Raw genomic sequence first — 6,056 nt, forward strand, 5'->3', positions numbered from 1 at the left:
TGCCTCACCACTGAACCAGCCCCAGCACCAGGGCTTTCCCATCGGTTTTGGCCTCACCAAGTCCAGAAGCACTGGATGGCACCGTGACACTTCTCCATACACCAGACCTTCTTTGGGTCATTTTCTTTGCAGGCTGTGTTGCTTGAGAGAGCAAACACTGTGAGGACAACATCACCAGCCTTAAAAATGCTTCCAACCAGAGGCACAGACAGGGCCTGAAGCATAAATTTGCATTGGTCATGGCACACATGGGCAGTGTTCCCAGCACCAGTGACACACAGCAAATTGCCAGCCTACCTCAGCTCCACCAAGGACCAAATGGCACCACCAGGAGTCACCATTCATGACAGATTGCTCCCCGATCACCATCCTACCTGATGGCACCACAACCTAGACCCCATGGAGCAGGTGGACCCAACACAACACTCTCAGGGATGGGATTGTTCATTGCTGCAGCTAACAAAGACCTGCAGGCTTCCACATCCATCACATCCTCACCACCACCATGTCCAGAAGTAACTACAGCCATCCAGGAGAGAGGGCTTCCCCTTGGGGGAGCTTTGGTCCAGAGAAAAAACAGACACTGTGGCAGGAAGCTTTGGGTTCCCCAGGACATTGATTTTCAGGCTTCCCAAGAGGAGAAACAGGCTGCATTTAGGGTAGAGAGTTACACACCTGCAGCAGGGGCTGCAGACCTGAATGCTGGGAGCTACGAGCTACAGGGAATTGTAGTGAGCCCTGGGTATGTGAGCAGGGGCTGGTGCTATCAGGACCAGCAATGACTCACATCATGGTCCAATACCCACCAGCCTCAGCGAGGTCAAGCTTTTGGAAGTGAAAAAAAGAGAGGGAAACAATGCTCTGAGATTTTTCTGTGCCTTTTTTTTTCCTGGTGAAGCAAGGTCCTGCAGTCAAACTGTTGACTGAACTCAGTCAGCTCATGTTATCTGTGCTCGGGAGCACAGCTCAGCCCCCTCCAGCACCATGGATTTGCTATCATCCCCTGCCACCCACATAATCACTTCAGTCACACCACGCTCTGTCCCGATGCAATTTCACAGCTGCTCTGTCAGGGCAAAATCACAGTGATTTGGGCTTGTCTGAAAGTGCTACAACTGTGTGCTGCCTCTTAAGAGGACACTGGTTAGCACAGAGAGGGATTGGTTGTGGTGTGACACTTATAGGGTCCAGAGCTCACCAGTGAGTCACTTGTCACTAAGAAAAGTGCTTGGAGAGACAAGGGATGCTGAGTCTGGGAACCTGGGGATGGAAAACAGAGCCCTTCTCATGCCAAGTGATCCCCTGGACTGGGGAGGGTGTGGGGCATCAGGCTATGAGGCAGGACCAGGTTTCAAAGCCTGTCCTTACCCCACATTTTCTTTGAATTGCTCAAAATAAATTTCAGAGGTCTTTTTCTCTCAAAGGTGTGCAAGAGATGCTCTGCTGCTTGCTTCTGTGGGTACTAAGTGCCTCAACCCTTCACAAGTCCTGTGCCTGTCCTTTAACTGTGGTGTAGGCTCAGCCAAGCCTGTACCCCGTCAGGTGGATGGTGCCTCAGCACCTCAGCTCTCACACTCTCAAAAGCACTCATGGGCTTCCCTTCCAGTGGAATACAAAGGGGAGCAATGACAAAACATCCATCAAAGCCAGGTCCAGCACACACGGTTACACAGCAGCACAAAGTCACAGCTCTGGCACCTGTCAGGAGCCAGGGATGCAGCAGCTGGGATCAGAGGAGAAGAGATATGTTTGACTTGGCCAATATATGACAAAACATCCTGATTTCTTTGGTTCTATTTCAGTGTTGCATGCATTTTTTTCCTCTTGCACCCTTTTGGGGTCACCCAAGCATCCCTCAGTTTCAGCAGAGAGGGGAATGGCTGGTGGCTGAAACAATCCTAATCTTCTCATGCCAGTCGTGAACACACTGTGACAGTCAGGGTGCCTCCTGTGACCTCACGGTGTGCATGTAGAGGCAGAGGACAGGGCTGAAAACAGGAAAAAGGGCTCAATATTTCCATCCACACCACTATGGATCTGATTTTCTGTCACAGCTGAACAAAGCATCCATTTATTGAATAACCACTGGGCTGTGCTGAGAGCGCACTAGATTTTTTTGAGGTACCTTCCAGTGGATGCTGTGTGGTACCTCAGCAGGTCATCTCTGTAAAGGGCTGTGGCATGAGCCTCTCTGCAGGGCAAGTGCCGGAGGAGGGCCAGCACAGCCCAGGGACAGGAGGGAAGTACCTGTCCCAAAAGCCATCTCACCCCTACGTTTTCTCCCCATCCAGCCCCCAGGGCAGAATCACCCGTGGGAACTGCTGCCAGGAGCATTTTGAGAGCCCCCGGAGCGCAGCGCATCCCCGGGACCCCCGTGTCGCTGCGCGCCGCTGCCCCGGACCGCCCCACGCAGAGGTTCAAGTGCCATCTAGTGGCACTCGGGGCCCCGGGGGACAGACGGGCAGCGAGCCTTGCCCTGCCCACCGCCTCCGCACGCCGCCTCACAGCCACTCTCCCCTCTTCTCCACAGAGACACCCTTTGCCATCACCACACAGCCCCTTTTTCCCACCTTTGTGTAGCCTCCTCCCCCGACCTCCACTTTCCTTCTTTTCCCCACTGTTTTACCCTTGCCCCCTTTCCCATGCCCCTACATCCTCCCCTTCCTCCACGCCGGATCTGGGCTGTGGCCACCTCCCCCTGGGACTGTCACACGGTGCAGCAGGCTCCAAGGGCAGGGACTGCAAAGCCACTGAAGGACTCTTCTCCCTCACAAAGCAGGGAGGTGGCTTTGCAATGGGACAGTCTGTGTCTGTTCAGACTCCTGAGTGTCTCTGTTGTCACCTCCACGCCCTGTCCCCCCAGTAACATCCCCAAGGTGACTTTTGCTGCCTCCTGAGCACTGGAGCTGCACAGAACCCGCAGCAAGGATGCTGTGGGCCTCCCAGCAGCTCCCCGAGGGTGACTTCGGTGGGACCTTGTCCGTGGTAGGAACCACGAGGGGGCTCCAGGAACCCGTCAGAGGTGGAGGAGAAATGCCAGGAGCGGAACCTGCATCTCCTGCAGGATGGAAGAGAGATGCTAAGAGCTGAGCTCAGATCTCCTGGAGAATGAAGTCTTCTCTAGCACCCCGGGTGGAGGAGAGAAGAGGAGATGTCACAGCTCAGACCAGGAGCAGGATCTGCCATCACTTTTGTCCCTGACACATACAGCATCATGACAAGGAGTTGTGCACACTTTGCAGTGTGCCTAACACAGAGCCTGAGAGAGGCTGTGGTGTGAGCTGTGCTGGCCTGACCCAGAGGGCAGCAGGGTCACAAACATTTGCAGGCTACGGGCTTTCAGTGTATGACCATTTACACCAGTCATAGATTCACCCCACAGTCTTATTCCTGTGGGTCCACACTTATCCCTCACATCTGTTTTATCCCTAACTCCATTCAGTGTTGGGGAATTATTTCAAGGAGGTGAATTTGCCCCAGCATTAAAGAAATGCTTCAGACAACACTGCTGATCTCAGTCCTTGATGAGCATCATGGACAGGTAGAAGTAACTCCAGGAATGGCCTCTCTAAGCATGGGAGATATCAGTGAGAAAGCAGATCCAAGCCTGTTTGCTGATCTGTCACAGTCTAACTCCGCTGTTCCACCAGCACCTGTAGAAGGAAACACTCCTTCCTAAAAACTCAGCATGCCCACTCTGGTCACTGCATGGTGAGAGCTCAGATAATATTTTTCAAGTGCCCCAGTAAGGTGGGACAAGGCTCCACACCCCTGGCATCACTGGTAGCTGAGAGGCAGCTGGATGTTTCAGGTAAAGAGCAGGTAACAGCACACATGAGACAAGGTGCCCCTCACCTGGCACCCTCCCTGGACAGCACCAGATCCTCCTCTTGTGACCTTTTTTGCCTTTACTCTTCACTGACACTTCACAAAGCCGTGTGAGTGGCCAGGCCTGGCTATGGTGAACCCTCCTCTCTAACAGATGGGAGTAACACTGGAGAAGGCATTGCAGCCAGAGCAGATCCTCATCTGCCTCCTCGCCAGCAGACTCTGCAGCACAGGGTCTATATTGCTACAGAGAGCAATCAGAGCTGATCTGCTGTAACCCAGGGAGGCAGTGCAATTAGCCAGGCCAGACCATTAGGGCTCCAACAGGACTCATTTGGAGACCCGAGTCCCTTACCAGAGGATTCAGCAATGCAGATGTCAGGGCTGGAGTTTGGAACATGAGGCAATGGAGATGCAGGAGGCTGCAGGTAATTTTAGGCACTTGGGTACAGCAGAATTGAAGTTGTGGCCATGCAGCCACTGCCTCTCAAGTTTCTTTAGGGGGCCACAGTGTCTCAGGTAAGATTTGGCCAGGAAAAAAACTGAGTCCTGAGCTGGTCAGCATGAGCTTTCAGGGAGATATGATTCTGCACACCAAGGGGGTTGTGGGATGGGGACAAGCACGGGGTCAAGGAAAACCCCCAGGATTCAGCAACCTGGCAGGGAAATCAGCTCAGAGGGCTGCTGGTGGAATCTGCAGAGTCCTGCCTCTTGGGCATCCTCTCCTGCCTTCCAGAACCTACACAGTCAGCATGGATGCTCTAAGACCATGCTGCATCCACCAACATGGTCCAAAAACATGCAGAGCTTCTGTTACCACTTTCCATTTCCCAGCCTTGAAGCGTAACCACTGACTTTGACCTGAGGTGATCTGTCTTGAAAGAAGCACCAGCAGGCAAAGAAAATCTCACTTCAGAATTAACATTGCCCCTGAATTAGAGAAGCCATTCCAAAAAGCTATAGAAGGCTGCCTTGATGGAAAAATGAATGCATGAAGGATCCACCCTGCAGAACAGGCAGGGAAAAAATAGATCACAGTGTATTCAGGGCTCAGACAAGACCACACTTGCCTTCAAAAATAAATCCTTGCATTTGACACATTGCTTACATATTAATTAGTTTGATCAGCTTGCCTGGGTGTGTTAGCATGAGTGAGAGCTCATGTCTGCTTAGTGATAAGCTGTTAAAACTTCCCAAATAGAGCTACAAATTATGGCAGACTGAGATCTTCCCTGTACTCAGGGCCTTTCTCCTGTTTTTCTGGTGCTTTTCCACCCATATTTTTCTATTTTATTTCACTGTGTCTCTTAGGTATCATTTCTTTCTCAGTGCAAAATGAGAGACTCATGGGAACGAGAGAAGCAGCTCCTGCACGGGAAGCCAAGGAACCATAACCCCCCAAAACACAAAGACAAGAAATGGAAAAAGAAAATTCTACCTTTTTTTCACTCTGTCCCCTTCCCTCCCAGCTTCTCCAGGACTGCTGGAGGGGCAAAGCCCGTGCAGAGGCTGGAGGTACCATCGCCCCTTTAACAGCAGCGCCACAGCCTGACATCAGCGAGCTGTGGAGTCCGGGAGGGCTGGGAGCTGCTGCTCCAGGAGTGGTGCCAGCACATCCCTGTTTCCCTGCCTCTTCCCGGCTCTTGTTTTTGTGTGCCTTTTAACATGCCGCTTGTGTATCCGTGCCTGCCAGTGGATGTCTGCGGGGTTTACATTAACCAGCTCAAGCTGAAGTTGGTAAACAGCTATTAAAGTTTTGCTCCTCGTGTGTCCAAGGCGATTTCTGAATGAGGGAGTCGCTTGCATCCTTTGACGTCCTACATGCTATTATTCCTTTATTTGCAGCCCAGATAGATCTTCTTCCCACTTAGCTATGCAGACAGGGGAGTTTGGGTTGGTTTGTGCCTGGCACAGGGAGGGGAGATAAATCTCCCGTGGCTTGGCGGGGAGTGTTCATGTTTTTACCTGTTTCCTGAGCAGGAGGGAGTCGGGCTCAAAACCTGGAACTTAAGTGTTTAAAGTTCTCAGTCCTGAGCAGAGTCCACATCTAAAGCTGCTCTTTCGCCCTGGGACAAAATACTGAATCCGGCAGTTCCTCAGTTCTAGAGGAGGATGCAAATTAGGGCTTGACTTTATTTGGACTGTCACAACTCCAAAGTTTCTTGGAAGCCAGATCCACATCCCAAACGCTGCTCAGCACTAAGCAGAGATGCTGAAAGCAATTCCCG

The sequence above is a fragment of the Aphelocoma coerulescens genome, chromosome 9, assembly GCF_041296385.1.
Source record: "Aphelocoma coerulescens isolate FSJ_1873_10779 chromosome 9, UR_Acoe_1.0, whole genome shotgun sequence".
In the NCBI taxonomy this organism is placed as follows: Eukaryota; Metazoa; Chordata; class Aves; order Passeriformes; family Corvidae; genus Aphelocoma; species Aphelocoma coerulescens.